We start from the raw sequence: 19,461 nt of genomic DNA, 5'->3' as shown, positions 1-19,461 counted from the left end.
AGGTTTGCTGATGCTAGTCGGGAGAGTTTAAACTAATTTTTCAGGGGGCTGGGAACTTAATTGTGTTTTTTGACAAGGTGGTGAGAGAGATTGATATGAGTCAGGCAGTGAATATTGTTTACACAGATTTTAGTGAGACATTTGACAAAGTCCCTTATGGGAAGCTAATCCAGAAGATTAAGATGCATGTGATCCACAGGGATTTGGCCTTTGGGATTCAGAACTGGCTTGTACATAGAAGATAGAGGGCAGAGGTTGAAGGGAGGTATTGGAGCTGCAGGTCCATAATTAGTGGAGTTCCACATGGATCTGTGCTGGGACCTCTGCTATTTGTGATGTATAGAAATGACCTGGATGAAAATGTAGATGAGTAAATTTGCAGATGATACCAAGATTGGTGGAGTTGTGAATAGTGTAGAAGACTGGCAAAGAATACAGCACGATTATAGACTAGTTGCAGATATGGGCTAAGAAATGGCAGATGCAGTTTAACCCAGATAAATGTGAGGTGTTACACCTCGGTAGGGCAAATGCAAGGAGACAGTACATTGTTAAGGGTAAGGTCCTTAACAATGTTGCTGAGCAGAGAGATCTTGGCATCCAAGTTCATAGCTCCTTGAAAGAGGCTACACGGGTCGATAGGGTGGTTAGGAAGGCTTATGGAATACTTGCTTTTATTAGTTGAGTCACTGAGTTCAAAAGTCACTTTATAGAATTCTGGTTAGCACCCATCTGGAATAATGTGTACATCTCTGGATTATCCACTATAGGTAGCATGTTGAGGCTTTGGAGAGGCTTTTGAAGAGATTTACCAAGATTCTGCCAAGTTTAGAGGGCATGTACTATCAGAAGAGATTGGATAAACTTATTTTCTCTGGAGCAGCAGAGGCTGAGGAGAGATCTGATAGAGGTTTACAAGATTATGAGAGGAATAGATGGAGTGGACAGAGAGTATCTATTTCCCAGGATTGAAATGTCTAATACCAGGGGACATGCATTGAAGTTGAAGGGGGTAGGTTCGAGAAGATGTGAGATGTATAAGTTTTTTAGTCAATGAGTTGTAGATGCCTGGAATGCATTGCTTCTTAAATGTTAATCTCAACACCACTCACCAACAACTAAGTGAACAATTTCCCCCTCATCCTCTTGAACATTTCACTTTTCACCATTAACCTATAACCTCTGGTTGTAGTCTTACCCAACCTCAGTGGAAAAAGCTTGTTCACATTTAGCCTATCTGTACTCCCCCTAGTTTTGTATATCTCTAACAAATCTCCCCTCAATCTTCTGTACTCCAGGGAATAATTCCCAACCTATTCAACCTTTCCCTATAACTCAGATCCACAAGTCCTGGCAGTATCCTTGTAAATTTCCCCTGCACTCTTTTAATCTTATTTACACCTTTTCCATGGGTTGGTGATCAAAACTGCACACAACACACCAACATACAATTTCAACATGACATTCTAAACTCCTGTTTCAATACTCTGATTTATGAAAGCCAATGTGCCAAAAGTTTTCATTACAATCCTATCTATCTGATACACAACTTTCAAGGAATTATGGATCTATATTCCCAGATTCACCTGTTCTTCTGCACTCCTCAGTGATGTCTCACTCACAATGTAAGTCCTCCCTTGCTTTGTCCTCCCAAAGTGCAACAACTCACACTTGTTTGCACTAAATTCCACCTGCCATTTTTCAGCCCATTTTTCCAGCTGGTCCAAATCCCACTACAATCTTTGATAGTCTTCCTTGCTATCCACTACAACCCTAATCTTGGTGTCATCTGCAAATTTACTGATCCAGTTTACCACATTATCATCCAGATTGTTGATATAGAAGCCAAACTATAAAGGACCCGGTGCTGATCCCAATGGCATTCCACGAGCCACAGGCCTCCAGTCAGTGATGCAACCATCAACAAACTATCTGACTTCTTGTGCAAAGCCAACATCTAATGATAATCCAATTTTTTTAACTCATCTTGAATGCCAAGCGACTGAACCTCCTTGATCAGCCTCCCATGCAGGACCTTGTCAAAGGCCTTGCTAAAGGCCATGTAGACAACATCCACTGCCTTGCCTTCATAACTTTCCTGGTAACTTCCTCAAAAAACTCTGTATGATTTAAGGGGGAGTACAACGAGATCTAGGTGTTCTTGTACATCAGTCAATGAAAGCAAGCATGCAGGTACAGCAGGCAGTGAAGAAAGCTAATGGCATGCTGGCTTTTATAACAAGAGGAATTGAGTATGGGAGTAAAGAGGTCCTTCTGCAGCTGTACAGGGCCCTGGTGAGACCCCACCTGGAGTATTGTGTGCAGTTTTGGTCTCCAAATTTGAGGAAGGACATTCTTGCTATTGAGGGAGTGCAGCGTAGGTTCACAAGGTTAATTCCCGGAATGGCGGGACTGTCATATGTTGAAAGATTGGAGCGACTGGGCTTATATAAACTGGAATTTAGAAGGATGAGAGGGGATCTGATTGAAACATATAAGATTATTAAGGAATTGGACACACTGGAGGCAGGAAGCATGTTCCCGCTGATGGGTAAGTCCAGAACTGGAGGCCACAGTTTAAGAATAAGGGGTAGGCCATTTAGAACAGAGATGCGGAAAAACTTTTTCACCCAGAGAGTGGTGGATATGTGGAATGCTCTGCCCCAGAAGGCAGTGGAGACCAAGGCTCTGGATGCATTCAAGAGAGAGTTAGATAGAGCTCTTATAGATAGCGGGGTCAAGAGATATGAGGAGAGGGCAGGAACGGGGTACTGATTATGTATGATCAGCCATGATCACAGTGAATGGCGGTGCTGGCTAGTAGGGCCGAATGGCCTACTCCTGCACCTATTGTCTATTGTCTATTGATTGGTTAGACACAACTTAACATGCACAAAGCCATACTGACTATCCCTAATCAGTCCCTGCCTATCTGAATACTTACGTATCTTATCCCTTAAGTTATCTTCCAATAACTTTCCCACTACTGATGTCAAGCTCACCAGTCTATTATTTTCTGATTTATTCTTAGAGCCTTTCTTAAACAATGGAACATTAGCTATCCTCCAATCCTCCAGCACCTCAACCCATGGCTAATGATGTTTTAAGTATCTCTGCTAGGACCCGTGCAATTTCTGTACTAGCCTCCCACCAGGTCTGAAGGAACACCTTCTTGGGTCCTGGGATTTATCCACCTTAATTTGTTTCAAGTCAGCAAACATCTCCACTTCTGTAATCTGTATAGGGTCTGTGAACTTGCTGCTGCTTTTTCTCACATCTATAGATGTTTCCTGAGTAAATACAGATGTAAAAAAATCCATTTAAGATTTCCCCATCTCTTTCGGCTCTATGCATAAATTACCACTTTGATCTTCCAGTGGGCCAATTTTGTCCCCTGCTTTCATTTTGCTCTTTTTATATCTGTACAAGCCCTTGGGATTATCCTACCCCTTGTCTGCTAGAGCAACCTCATGCCTCCTTTTAGCCCACCTGATTTCCATGCCTTCTCTTGCATTTCTCATAATCCTCAAGTACCTCATTTGTTTCTGCCTGCCTATACCTGCTACGTACTTCCTTCTTTTTCTTAACCAGGGCCTCAATATCTCTCAAATAACAAGGTTCCCTAAACCTGTTATGCTTCTTTTTTATTCTGACAGGAACATATAAATTCTGTACTCTCAAAATTTCACTTTTGAATGCCACTCATTACCAAGTCCGCCTTTGCTAGAGAACAAGCTATCCCTATTCACACTTGCTAGATAATTTCTTCAATTTAGAATCTCAATCCAAGGACCAGACCTATCCTTTCCCTTAAGTTCCTTGAAAAATTGCTTAGGAAGATTAATGGTGCCAAACAGCGACTCCTTTGCTTGCATCTTCGGAAACAGCTCTACTTCCATCTTTAATACCTCTATTTTTCCCTTTCAGGGTGCTTTTGAAGACCCTGACCTGGAGTTACATGCTCACTATGGTTCTGTGCCGGAATGGGACCTGCTCTTGGGGTTTCACGACTTGCTGTTATTTGGCACGGCAAGGGCTTGGCCTAAGAGCCCAGCTTGCCTCTGGAGATGGGTAGATCAAAGGTCAGTGTCTGGGCAGATTGGTGTGTCATGGGAGATGGAAGATCTAAGGCTGTGTGCCCAGAGACCTGAGATCTTTGGGCATAGAGCTCGGAAAAAGTGACACAACGGACTTTTAACATGGTAAACCAGTAAGTTGTTTGTTTTGTCTCCCCTCTCACTGTGAAACGGAGACATCTCTTTCTCCCTTATAGGGGAGAGAGAGAACCTGTGGTATGTCAAATACCAAGTGACCAAGTAGTCTTTGGAGTACTGCAAGTCTGTGTCTTTGCTGTTGCTTTGCTCATGCTTGAGTGCTCGGTGGCAAGTGCTAATGCTTTTTTTTTGCTGGTGGTGTAGGGGGGTTGTTGCTTGCTGCTGCTTACGCGCAGGAGGGAGGGAAACTGGGGGGCGGACTTTGGGGTTCTAACTTTCAAGTGTCATTCATTCTTTGGGGCATTCCTCTGTTTTCGTGGATGGTTGTGAAGAAAAAGCATTTCAGAATGTATATTATATACATTTCTCTGACATTAAATGTACCTTTGAAACTAATGGCATTATGATCACTATATGCAAAATATTTCCTGACATAAACCTCTGTCACCTGCCCTGTCTCATTCCCTATAGGAGATCTGGTATCGCAATCTCTAGTTGGAAATTCTATCTACTGATTAAAGAAATTTTCCTGAACAATTTGACAAACTCTATCCCTCCTATAGTATGGGAATCCCAGTCAATATGTGGAAAGTTACGATTACTGATTATCATAACCTTATATTTCTTGCAGCAGTCTATGATCTTTCTACAAATTTTCTCCTCTAAATCCTGCGGACTGGTGGGTGGTATATATTATAATCCAATTAACGTGGATATATCTTTCTATTCCTCTGTTCTACTCCTAAAGCTTCACGAGACAAGCTCTCCAGTCTGTCCTGACTGAGAACTGGTGTGACATTTTCTCTGAGTAGTAACGTCCCCTCTCCCTCGTCATTATCTCCCACTCTATCACATCTAAAACAATGGAATTCCAGAACATAGAGCTGCCAGTCCTGTGGCTCCACCAAGCAAGTCTCAGTAATGGCTACAATGCCATAATTCCACATGTGGATAAATCCCCTCAGCTCATACTCCTTCCCTACAATACTCCTTGCATTGAAATATACACTGCTCAGAATTTTAGTTTCACACCATGGTCAGCCTTCTGATTCCTGACATTAACAACATCTTTCTCCACAATCACTCCACTGTCTGTTCTGGTGCTCTGGTTCCCAAACCCTACAACTCTAGTTTAACCAGCAACCCCCCTCCCCACCCATGCAGCACTAGCAAACTTTCCTGCAAGGATATTAGTTCAGTCGTAAGCCGTCCATTCCGTACCGGTCCCACCTACAGGCAGCAATCCTAAGATTGCTAAGATCGATCCTAACATCGACTGTTTACTCTTTTCCACAGTTGCAGCCTGTACTGTTGAGTACCTCTTGCACTTTGCGTGAGATGCTATTTTTATATATATTTCTTACGGTAATTTATAGTTTTTTTAAATTATTCTGCAATGCAATGTACTACTGCCACAGAACAACAAATTTTGTGATATATGCCAGTGATACTGAACCTGATTCTGATTCTGAAAAGGGAAGCTGGGATTGATTATCAAGAGCAAATGAAGGGAAAGCAGAGGCAAGTGCAGCAGCCAGAGTGGACGTAGCCAGAGAGGTGAGCCTGAGGCTTTAACTCTTCAAGGCTTCTGTGAAGAGAGGCATCAGTCAGTGAAAGCAAAGGAAAAGAAAGCCCAGGATTTTTTCATTCTCTTTTTTCTATCTGCTCAGCCAGGACAGTAGAGATGCCAGGCAGGAGAGTTGAATGCTCCTCTTGCTGGATGTACGGAGGCTGGGAGATCACCAGTATCTCTGACTACCCCCGCTACAAGAAGTACATCCAGCTGCAGCCTCCAACAGACTGCTTTAATGAGTTGGAGCTGGAACTGGATGAACTCCGGCTCATTCGGGAGGCTGAGGGGGGATAGGCAGGACACATAGAGAGGTAGTTACACCCGAGGTGGAGGACACAGGAAACTGGGTGACAGGAAGAGGAAAGGAGTTAAGGAGCCAGTGCAGAGTATCCCTGTGGCCATCCCACTCAACGACGAGTATATCACTTTGCATACAGTCGGTGGGGATGGCCAAACAGAGGATAGTCACAGTGACCAAGTTTCCGGCACTGAGTCTGCCTCTATACCTCAGAAAGGAAGGGGGAGAAGAGGCACACTGTGGTGATAGCGGATTTATTAGTTAAGGGAATGGACAGTAGATTCTGTGGGCAAGAACAAGATTCCCAAATGCTGTGTTGCCTCTGGGTGCAGGGTCCGGAATGCTTCAGACTGAGTTTTCAGCATTCGTAAGTGGGAGGGTGAACAGCCAGAGGTCGTGGCCCATGTAGGTACCAATGACATGGGTAGGAAGAGTGACGAGGTCCTGCATAGGGAGTTCAGGGAGTCAGGTGCTAAGTTAAAGGGCAGGAGATCCAGGTTTGTGATCCTAGTGAGGTCAGAACCAGGAAGATTATTCAGTTTAACACATGGCTAAGGAGTTGATGTAGGAGGAAGGGCATTAGATGTTTGGATCATTGAGCTCTCTTCAAGGGAAGGAGGGAACTGTACAGAAGGGACATCTTGCTCCTGAACTGGAGGGGGACTAACATCCTAGCGTAAGGCTTGCTAACGCCGCATGGTGGGCTTTAAACTAGAGGCGCGGTGGGATGGCAACCAGCGTGCCAGAGCAGTTAGTGGAGAGGTTGTGGAGACAGATTTTGTAAAGACCTCAGACAAAGTTAGAAATGAAAAGGTTGAGCACGGTGTCCTGAGCTGCATATATTTCAATGCAAGAAGCATCATAGGAAAGGCAGATAATGTGATGAAGATGAGGTAGCTGGTTTACAAACAGAAGCAATGTGTAATGGGGAGAGGTTGTTCATAGGGCAGAATTGCAGTCAACAGAATGAGCTGCAATGTAAAAGATGGGCAAAATTGAAGTAGGCGAACACAGGACTGAAGGTGTTGTATTTGAATGTGCACAATATATAGAATAAGGTACAATAGATGAACTTGTAGCACAGTTACAGATTGACAGGTATGATGTGGTAGGCATCACTGAATAATGGCTGAAAGAAGATTATACCTGAGAAGGAATTGATAGCTATGTTGCAAAGTTTGTAGATTATATGAAGAAAGTTGGAGGGGCAGGCAGTTTTGAGGAAGTAGAGTGGCTAAAATTGTACAAGGCATTGGTGAGGCCAAATTTGGAGTATTGTGTACAGTTCTGGTTACCAAATTATAGGAAAGATATCAACAAAATAGAGAGAGTACAGAGGAGATTTACTAGCATGTTACCTGGGTTTCAGCACCTAAGTTACAGAGAAAGGTTGAACAAGTTAGGTCTTTATTCTTTGGAGTGTAGAAGGTTGAGGGGGGACTTGATAGAGGTATTTAAAATTATGAGGGAGATAGATAAAGTTGACTTGGATAGGCTTTTTCCATCGAGAGTGGGGGAGATTCAAACAAGAGGACATGAGTTGAGAGTTAGGGGGCAAAAGTTTAGGGGTAACATGAGGGGGAACTTCTTTACTCAGAGAGTTGTAGCTGTGTGGAACGAGCTTCCAGTAGAAGTGGTAGAGGCAGGTTCGATATTGTCATTTAAAGTAAAATTGGATAGGTATATGGACAGGAAAGGAATGGAGGGTTACGGGCTGAGTGCAGGTCGGTAGGACTAGGTGAGAGTAAGCATTCGACACGGACTAGAAGGGCCGAGATGGCCTGTTTCTGTGCTGTAATTGTTATTTGGTTATATGGCTACAGAAGGACTTAGACATATTAGGAGAATGGGCAAAGAAATGACAGATGGAATACTGTGTCAGGAAGTTTGTGTCATATACTTTGGTAGAAGGGTTGACTATTTTCCAAATAGAGAGAAAATACAAAAAAACTGAGGTGCAAAGAGTCCTTGTGAAGGATTTCCTAAAGGCTAATTTATAGGTTGAAACCTATTGAATGGTAAAAGGCCTTGAATGAGTGGATGTGAAGAGCATGTTTCTTATGGCGGGAGAGTCAAGAGCAGAGGAAACAGAGTTAAGGGACATCCTTTCAGAATGGAGATGAAGAGGAATTACTTTTGCCAGAGAGAGGTGAATCCGTGAAATTCTTTGCCATAGGCAGATGTGGAGGCCAAGTCCTTATGTATATTTAAGGCCGAGGTCGATAGATTCTTGATTGGTCAGGGCATGTAGGGATATGGGGAGAAGATAGGAGATCAAGAGCCAAGAGAAAAATGGGATCAGCTAAAATGAAATGGCAGAGCAGACTTGAAGGGCCAAATATCTTAATTCTGCTCTTATGTCTTATGTTCTCATGGAAGTTCTGCATTAAAGTGGACAGCTGAAAAGACTGAATGATAGAAATGGTAATGATGCTGGTTTGGAGAGGATTGTAACAGCTAGTGAATGACAAAAGATATGTCTTCAAAAGTTGCAAAAAGAAAGATACGAATGAAAGCCTAAATGCCAGAAGATACGAAGCAAATTGCTAGAAGTCTGAGATCAATGTCCAAATGGCTGTTAAGCTGAAACTATTGAATTCAAATTTAAGTGCTGAATGCCAAAATATGCCAAACTGGAAATTCAGATGTTAATCTTTGAGTATACATTGAGGTTTGAGAAAACAGTATAGGGGGCTAACACCAGAAAGGCTCAAGTGGAAGCATGAAAAGGAGATATAAAGTAACAGGCATGTGGGAGGTGATGGTCACCCTTGAGACTTCAAAGGAGTCGCCCAATCTCCGTCAGTAACACTAGCAGTCAGTATGAAGGTTACAACATAACAGTTTCCTCTTTTTCCAATTTCTGACCTGAGACATTAGCTCTGTTTCTCTGTCTGCAGACGGTGCCTGACCTGTTGAATATTTCTAGCTTTTTTGGTCCTCACTTCAATTTTCAGCATTTGCATTTTGATTTTCAGTAGCATGATTCACTCCTGTTGCACACAGAATTCATATTATTGAAGTCGCAACTCAAATTTTATATGTACCATGCATAGATTCAGTCAAGGCTAAAGCTCAAATTCAATACCATTATCCCCTCAAAGCTCATCAATAAGCTCCAAGACCTTGTCCTCAATACCTCTTTGTGCAATTGTATCCTCAGTTTCCTCACTTGCAGACCCTGGTCAGTTCAAATTGTCAACAACATCTCCTCCAAAATCTCCATCAGCACAGGTGCACCATGAGTCTGTGGGCTCTACTTGCTTTACACTTATGACTTTGTGGCTAAGCGCAGCTCTACTGCCATATTCAAGTTTGCTGATGATGTCTGTCATAGGCCGGATCAGAAATAGCGATGAACCAAAGGAGTAAAATTGAAAATCTGGCTGAGAGGTGTCAAAACAACAAATTACTGTTTTTGTTTCCAGTCAAGATGGCGCCTGCGTACAACGCTCCTTTGGCCGACATCTTCTGGAAAGATCATGAAACCATATATTTCAGTTATTTTATGCCTTTTATGCTTGCTTTTCCACTTGAATGTGATTCTGGAACTGTTGGAGCCGGTGATTTGCAGTTTGGAGATCATTTGGGTGTTTGAGTAATCTGCAGTCTCCAAGAGGACTCTGGGAAGTGGAGGCAGTGGTGCGAACCTTGTGGTGAGAAGGGTATGGGATGGGAGCTGATCTTTGACTACATTTCATTGATTAAAGCTTCCTCTCTTCACCAATTAAGCAATGAGGGAGATTGAAACATTGAGCCGAGTGTGGAAGAGAGTGCCTGCTGCCTGCCTTTAAATCACTGGTGGGATCACCCTGCTACGGAGAAGGGAGACTGCCTTTTGATTGCTGGAGTGATCGCTCTGCTACTGAAAGAGGAGACTGCCTTTATGATCCCTGGTTGGATCACTACGCTACAGAGAGGAGAAACTGCCCTTTGATCACTGGTGTTGGATCCGGAGAATGTTACCCTGGTTTTCTGCATTTTGGATAAGGACCTGGACTGTAGACTTCTTTTCAGTTTTATAGTTATTTATATTCTGTGTTTCCCGCCTGATCTTCCTCATTTTTTTTGTGTGCAGGGGAGGGGGATTTCGGAGTTGATGATCGTGTTGGGGTTCTTTTCTTTCTTGGTTTCATGGCTATCTGGATAAGAAGAATTTCAGAGATGTATACTTTGATAATAAAGTGAATCTTTGAACCCCTCACTCAATGTCAGGAAGACCAAGGAGCTGATTCTAGACTTTCGGGTAAGTCAAACAAGAGGTCTGCAATCCAGTCCTCATTGGAGGATCAGTGGTGGAGAGGGTTAGCAACTTTAAATTTTTAGGTGTTATTATTTTGGAGGACACATCCTGGTGTCCTGGGCCTAGTACATAAGTGTAACTACAAAGATAACACAGCAGTGCCTCTACTTCCTTAGGAGTTTGTGGAAATTTGTCATCCAGAAGTTTGATGTGTATTGGAGAGTATATGGACTGGCTGCATCACGGCCTGGGATAGATACACCAGTGCCCTTGAACAGAAAGCCTAAACAGTGGATAAGGCCCAGTCCATCATAGGTAAAGCCCTCCCAACCACTGAGCACATCTACATGAAATGCTGCCAAAGGAAAGCAGCATACAGTAGCAGGGATCACCCAGGACATGCTTTCTTCTTGCTGTTGCCATCAAAAAGAAGGTACAGGAGCCTCTTGGCTCACACCATCAGGTTCAGGAACAGTTATCACTTCTCAACCAACAGGCTTTTGAGCCAAAGGGGATATCTTATCTCAACTTCACTTGCCCCATCATTGAAATGTACCCACACCAATGGACTCACTTTCAAGAACTCTTTATCTCGTGTTCTCAATATTTATTGCTTATTTGTTTATTATTATTATTATTATTATTATTTTTGTATTTGCCCAGTTTGCTGTCATTGAGACTCTGGTTTACTGCCCTAGATTGGGGGTGGGGTGGGGTGCTTTCATTGATTCTGTTATAATTATTGTTCCATAGATTTTTGAGTATGCCCACAAGAAAATGAATCTCAGGGTTTTAAATCAAACTTCAAGTCATTTCTTTTAATCAAAGTACATATATGTCACCATATACAACCATGAGATTGATTTTCCTGCATGTATACTCAGCAAATCTATAGAATAGCATCTTTCACAGGATCAGTGAAGGATCATTCAGAGTGCAGAAAACAACAAACTGTGCAAAAGCAAATATAAATAAATAGCAACAAATAATGAGAAGATGAGATAATGTACTTTGTTAATAAAATTTACTCTGAACAACATCTTGGTCCAATGACAGCTTTACAAGGTAATCTGCATTGTCAACAGATTTTGTCAAAGACGTGCAATTTATTAGCAAAAGTATAATGGCTTTGTTTAATCCGCTGAGATAGTAAATTTGATAAACTTCAGCTAAACCAGGTGTAATATTTTTTAATGATTATACTTCATTAACTATATTAACAGAAATTGATATAATCTAACATGTTAGTAAATGCATTATAAATGTTAAGTTTTAAATTCTCTTGTATGGCAAATGAAGTGGGACTGTGAAGTTTAGTTAATGATTAATAGATGTTTACCATTTTTGGGGTTTCTGAGTAAAGCATAGTTCATAAACAGACAGCTGGACTGTGCAGTTCTTAAAAAATAATTTTCTTGATGGAAATAAGTAGCTACTTGCTGGCAACAAGACTTGAAAAAATAACATTTTTATGCTTGTTAAACAGCTAACCAGCCATTTAACTGGGATTACTGTCAGACATGTTCATTAAGGCAATTGTAGAATGCACAAACTTCTTCGCAAATTAGTCAATAGTCACTTTGTTTTATTGACTGTTTCCTATTTATGGTTAATTGTGAAAAGACCAAATATTTAATTCTCTGCAATCCTCCTCAAAAAGTATTTGGGGACATTGCTGAGAATTGATGTTGGAATTGAAGGGTTAAATTAGGAATAAAGATTGCATAGTTTAAATATACCACCTCCCCCTGCCCCCCATGAGTATAAAGGATAGAGGAGTGATCTAAATGAGGTTGTTAAGATCACTAGTGGATTTGTTACTACAGAGGAATGGAAATTAGTTGCTTTGGAGAGGAACCTAAAACCAGAGAGCATAACCTTAAATTGGAGCTGGGTTCTTTCAGAGAGCTGTCACGTTACAGTTTCTCACAGAAGGGGTAGCAGAGATCTAAAATGTTTGCCCTAAATCATCTTGATTTGTTGATTGAAAAAATTTAAAATTAATAGGCTTTTGCTAATCATTAAGGATTGCAAAGCCAGGGCAAGTAGGTAGAGGTAGGATACAGATTAGCCATGACCTAATTGAAGATTCAAAAAGATTCTGCTGTAGTATGTAATGTATGAAAAAAATTCAGTGATGAGTTTGTGGTATTGCAGGTGATTACGTGCACAAGTAGAACGGAGCAAAATCCTACATATCCTTCACAAGTTGCATGATGTAAAAATGCTCCAAGCTATATGGGCCAGTACATAAGCTTCAATCTTTATCCTATCACAAACATTGTACATTTAGTTTTGTCTTTAGTTTGATTAATTAGCAGTCAATATGAATTATACTTAGGGAGAGAGCATCTCACAATGTCATAATGAGATTACTTTGTCAAATCTTGCCATGATATGTAAATGAATGCAAGCACTATGTAATGATCACTGTTGTGACACAGAAGATTAATTTATTATACATGCTATGTGGGAAGACATTAAAAAATCTATGCCAACGTTCTGAGTGGCAAAGGGCAATAATGAACTTTCATTATACTGTCCGCACAGAAGCATTTAGTTTCTAAGTGCCATTGACTTTTTATGACTTTAATTCATTCCAAATGTTCTGTCAGAGTTATTTGAAAATACATCAGTTTTACAGAGGAAAATTTCAGAAGGCAAATTTTTGACTGTAAAACAGCTGTGCCTTCAGTGCAATGCATTAAGTGGTTTATTCCTTTTAGATAGTTAAATTGTGCATGAAATGTTGCCTGGTGTAAGGGCTCCAAATCTGGCCTGATTAGTGAACATCTGTTATATTGGAAAAATTCATGTCTTCCCTAATTAGCTGTCAGGCTGATGTACATCAGGTTTGATGGTGAGGGATCCTCCTCTGTGTAAGTAAAACTGTTTTTTCTCCTATACTGTCACCTGCCCTTCTAATCTCTTTCTCTGGTGTACCTCCGTAATTAGAGATTGCATGAAATACAATGAAGTGGGCTTTGGTCAGCTTCACTCCCATCTGTGCATTATCTTTATTCCTACTAGCCATTGCTGTCACAACGGCGTTCCTCTACTTTAGACCAATACAACTAGATATGATCACAAACTACTTCTAAAGACGAAGATGCTCTACCACACTTGGTGAAGACTGAAAGAAAATCTATACCTGCCTGACCACTTTATCTTCATTTAATAAGGGCAACTCTTGGCAGAATATGAAACATAGCAGTGAATTGTAAGATTGCCAAGGAACACTGTCATGAATTATTGACAGAATTATTACTGCAGTTCAGAATGACGACAGGTGAGCATTTTGTGTTGCTGATACATCACAGCATTGAGTTTGAGTCTCTATATCATGACCAACTTTTGCTAACTAGTTCTTAATCATGCAATCAAATTGTCTTTGAAAATTCATTTAAAAATAAGGGATTAAATATTAAAATAATTTAAAATTATAATTCCCCATTTTAAAAAGTTCTTGAGTATGTGCAATTAAACTGGTAGGAAATTTATAAGTCCTTTAGAAGATAGACACTCAAATAGGTAAATGAATGCCTCTCACCACATGATGGGAGATACCCCCAAAACTGATGTGACAAATTTAATGCACTGCATTATGCAAGGATATATCCCGCATTCAGATTGGAAATTGAAATGTGAACAAGTTTACAGAGGCATTAAGTTCCAATTTAAAGAATATTGCAATTTTTATTTGTTTTTAAGCTTTGAGAAAATGTTTTCCAGAATTATTTTCCAAACTAACAAAATTTCAAAGAAACAAAAGGAAACAGCAGTTACAAAAAAGAGCCTGTAAGTGAACTGGCAGTCAGTTTTACTCCGTGCTCAAGTTAGAGTCATGGAATAACCTTTAAAATTTATGGCACAGAATATTGCAGCAGGGAAGAATATATGTAGAGCAGTGAAAATCTGAAGGGATGAATTTACTCTAACAGAGTTTACTTCTACAGGAACATAGTAGAACAATTGCAGTTTCAATGGAAAACAGAAGGTATTAATAGCTGTCCTGTCCTTTACTTGGTATTTTTTGTGAATGGAGCTTCTGCTTTCTTTAGACAAAGCAGGGGAGGAGGTGATGGTGCTGAGAGTCAGTCAATACTTTAGCATTAGTTTAACAAGTATATCAAGTGAGGAAAAAAAGACTTGAGCGAAATGATGGGTGGGATGGATGTGGCATAGTTTCCTGATTACAATGTTGGCTTACCAATGAGAAGGGTGGGGACCAATCTGTATTTTCAGGCCAGGCACATTGGCACAGGTGTTGAGGGGATACAGGTTGGCATTTCTGGAAAGAAAAACTGAACACTCAGCTTTAATATTAATGCTGTTTTTGCAATTAGCTGACCCTGAAAATAGACCATATGAAAAAAATGAGATTCTCAATGACTCCATATAATCCAACAGATTCAAGTGCAAAAGTTATTGGTGAGCCAGGTCCTGGTGATTCTCCAGAAATTTTTGTTTCTGAATCTCACATACCAGGAGAGTTATGTTCTCTTAAACTAGGGGCAGCTGCAAATACAGACCTATTTGTTTCCTACATTAAACAACTTTCTATACACTATAGTATTTAAATGATTAAATTCACACAATAATTTTGAAAAAAGAAACTAGATAAATTAACTTTTGGAGTTTCTTTTAATCAAAGAGATTTATGTAAATGCATATTTCAATAACTAAATAAACGTCATGGTAGCATAGTGGTTAGTAGGATGTTTTACTGTGCTGACTGTAAGAACAGGGTTCAGTTCCCGCTGCTGTCTCTAAGGAATTTGTATGCTCCCTCGGTGATCACGTGGGTCTCCTCCGGATGCTCCGGTTTCCTCCCATATTCCAAAAGCATACTGCTTAGGGTTCGTGGGTTGTTGGCACAAGAAGTGTGGCGACACTTACAGGCTGCCTAGTACAATCCTTACTGATTTGATTTGACATAAGCAATGCATTTCACTGTATGTTTTGAAGTACATGTGACAAATAAAAAAAATCTTTATCAGTTAACCACATAACTACTTAACATGAGAAATAAAAGCAGTAGGTGTGTCCTCCACTCCACACCCCACCTCCACCCCCACCCCCACCCTTCCCCTGCGCCTGTTTAATAGGATCATGTCTGATCTTGTAGCTCAGCATCACTTTCCTGTACTGTCCCTTATCACTTGATTCCCTTATTGTCTCAGGAAAATAAAAAAATATTGTAAATTTTCTTTCAATTATTACAATGTTATTTTAAATATTTTTAAAATCTGTGTTCCTGAATAAATTGCTTAATGGTACAGTTATTAGTGTTTTTCCCAAAATGTTTAAATCAATAAACAATCAAGAAAAGTATATGAAAATACATATTTGCTTAGTATTGGTGACAGAAAGACTCTTTCAGACACAATTATTACACCAATTGCAAGTCATCAGTCATTGAGGCTTGTTGGTGATTGCCTCATATTCAGAGTTAAGCTAGCAGTGGAGATGGTGCTCTTAAAGTCTCCAGCACAGTTAGTGTGTCTGACATTTAAAGTGTTGATTTTTCTGCATTTATGCTAATTGTTGTCATTTTCCTGATGAACCACTGTCCTGGAACCCTGATGTAGCCAAGATAGTTGTACGTTTTTTATGTAGGCCTTCTTGCCATTTGGTCTGTGTAGTGTCAGTTTGGAGTGCTACTGAAAGCAGACAAAATTGCAAGCAAATTGCATCAGATTGCCAACATTGTGAAAAGGTAAATTGCTTGCAAATCTATTTAAACCACTGCCCTATTTTCATCAGCTTCAGTACTTGGTATTCATGATTGCTTAATTGGTGACCTTTCCTATTGTGTAGTGCTTTATGGTGCAATGGAAAGTGATCTTTACCAAACCAATTACCCTTTTTTCTCAGAACTACGTTATTGCTTTGATTGCAACTGCCAGTCCTTTGCAAATGAACTTTCTGATTTCAATGATGGTTTTAGATGTAAAATAGCAAAAGTAGCATTCATATTGTTTAATGCTCTATTTTCAGACCTTTTTATTGTCAGCAAGAATCAGGAGAATGGACAGTGAGGGTTACTTTCCATTTGTCACATGGATCTCTCACTGATATTACCACACAACTACTTCTTACGTGGCAGTTCAATTAGCTAAGGGTAGGAGAAATATTTTGGCACCTTAACACATACACAAAAACTACTCAGCTTCAATGTTCATTTTCTGTCACTCCTTTTCCTGAATCTTCCACATCTCTCATTTATTGCCTTTTTAATTGTATGTTAAAATGAAATGCATTTAGTGTGCATGCTACTTCACTACGTGCCCATGATTCCTGTTTTCTTTAATTGGAAGAACACCACTTCTTTTTAAACAAAGTTAATAAAATAGTGGGAATGCACGGCTTTCAAACATGCAATTTGTGAGAATCTGCAAAAAATAACAGCCAATAATAACCTCCAGTGATAATGATCCTTCAGCGTTTCTCAAGCACCTAACAAGCCACTTAACTGTGATAAATGTGAAGTTCGATAGTGCATTTGTGGAGTGTCACAGTTGGAGAAAGTGTCTGAAAACCAGCTGTGAAAAGTTCCATTTAACAGTGAGATACCAGCTAGTGTCTGGAAAAAGCAATAAGAACAATGCGATCACATGTAACATTGGAAATGTAGCTCATTGGAATCTCAAAGAGCAAAGATTATGTTACAATACCAGTTAAAGTTGCATCCACTACGTGGAAATTTAAAAAATTGATTCAAACATATACAAAATGCTGGAGGAATTCAGCATGTGAGGCAGCATCAATGAAGGGTAATAAACAGCTGATGTTTCAGGCTGAGATCATCAGGACTGGTGATAAAGCGTCTTGGCACAAAACATTGCCTGTTTATTCCACTCCTTAGATGTTGCCCTATGTGCTGAATTCCTCCAACAGTTTTGTATGTGTTGCTCAAGATGTCCAGCATCTGCAAATCTCTTGTATCTAAGAACTGAGTGTTCTTATAAATCAGCAGCGTATGCATAAATAGCTCAAAATTATATAATTAAACATTACTAGACAACTTGTTAGGCATATGAAGTGAAAATATTGGTGTTATTAAAGGGCATTACACCTGGCTTGATGGGAAGGTCAACTAAATGGTAAATGGGTTTAAAGTTGAAGTACACTTAGAACTCACTCCACATATTGACCATACAGATAATTTCATTACAACAGTGTATTAAGGTACAGAATGCAGAATGAAGTGTCACAGTTACAGAGAAGGTGCAGTGCAGATAGACAATAAGGTGCAAGCCCATAACACGGTAGACTGTTAGTATCAGTCTTATTATCATTGACGTATGTTGTGAAATCTGTTGTTTTGTGGCAGCTAGACAGTGTAAGACATAAAATTAATAGAAGTTGCAAAAATAATTAAATCGTGCAAAGGACAACTAATGAGATGAGGTCATTATCTATTCAGAAACCTGATGGCAGAGGAAAAGTATGTGTTCCTCAATCATTGAGTGCATGTCTCTTCAGGCTCCTGTGCCCCCCCCCCCCCCCACCCCGATGGTAGTATTGAGAATAGGGCATATCACCAATGGTGAAGAGATGGATGCTGCCTTCCTGAGTCATTTCCTTTTGAAGATGATCTCAGTGCCAGGGAGGATTTTTACTGTGATGGAGTTGTCTGAGTCTGCAACCCTTTGCTGCATTTTTCCATCCAGTGCATAGGAGCCTCCATTTCAGGCTGTGATGCAACTGGTCACAATGCTCTCCAAGGCAATCTCTGTAGAAATCTACAAGAGTCTTTGGTGACTTACCAAATCTCCTCAAACTCTCGATGAAATGCAGCTGCTGGTATCCCTTCTTTGTGATTGCATCAATATGTTGGGCCCAGGATAGATCCTCTGCAATGTTGATGTCCAGGAACTTGAAGCTGCTCACACTTTCCAACAGTGACCTCTGAATGAAAACTAATAGGGTTTCTCCTGACTTCCCCTTCCCGAAGTTCTCAATAAATTCCTTGCTCTTGCTAATACTGAATGTAAGGTTGCTGTTGCAAGGACACCACTCAACCAGCCAATCTATCTCACTTCTGTAAACTTCCTTGGCTCCACCTGAAATTCTGTTAACAATATTGGTGAAATTATAGGTAGATAGTGTTTAAGGTGTGTAGACGGTGTGCAGCAGTGGGATAAGTATGCATTCTTAAGACATGCTTGTGTTGATTGTTATTTGAGGGGAGATGTTATTATCGATGCACACTGACTCTGGTTTCTCAATGAGGAAGTCAGTTATCCAGTTGCAGAGAGAGGTACAGAGGCCCAGGTTTTGAAGCTTATTGATTAGTACTGACAGAATGATAGTGTTGAATGCTGAGTTATAATCACTGACCAGCAAATTGATTATATGTAGCTTTTGCTCAGGTGCTCCAAAGAAGATTGAAAAGATATTTGATAGAGGTATACAAAATTATGAGGGTTATGCCTTGGGTAAATGCAAGCAGGCCTTTTTTCCACTGAGGTTGGGAGGGACTACAACCAGAGATCATGGGTTAAGGGTGAAAGATGAAAGGTCAAAGGGGAACATGAGGGGGAAACGTTTTCACTCAGAGCGGAGTTAGTGTGTGGAATGAGCTGACAGCCCAAGTGGTGCACGCAAGCTCGATTTCAACATTTAAGAGAAGTTTGGATAGGTACATGGACAGTAGGGGTATGGAGGGCTATGGTCCCAGTACAGGTCGATAGGAGTAGACAGTTTAAATGGATCAACACAGCCTAGATGGGCTGAAGGGCCTGTTTCTGTGTTGTACCTTTCCATGACTCTATGAATGGAGGGCCAGTGGGATTATATCTGTTGTGGCAGTAGGCAAATTGCAGGTGGTCCAAATCCTTTGTCAGGCAGGAGTAAATTCTAGCCAACCGCTCAGAACACTTCATCACAGTGTATGTGAATGTTACTGAGCAAAAGGTGTGATCACCCTGCTCTTCCTGTGCACCACCCTTTTAAAGCAGGTGGGAACCTCCCAGCCAGCTGTGAGAGGTTGAAGATGTTCTTGACTACCCCAGCAAGTTGGTCAACACAGATTTTCAGTACCTTGCAAGGTACACCTTGGGTTGTCTGAAGTTACAAAGGAAAAAATGGGAAAAGGAATGACAGATGGAAATTAACTCGGACTCAG

The sequence above is a fragment of the Hemitrygon akajei genome, chromosome 8, assembly GCF_048418815.1.
Source record: "Hemitrygon akajei chromosome 8, sHemAka1.3, whole genome shotgun sequence".
Taxonomy (NCBI): domain Eukaryota; kingdom Metazoa; phylum Chordata; class Chondrichthyes; order Myliobatiformes; family Dasyatidae; genus Hemitrygon; species Hemitrygon akajei.
Note: the sequence above shows the minus strand (reverse complement) of the source record.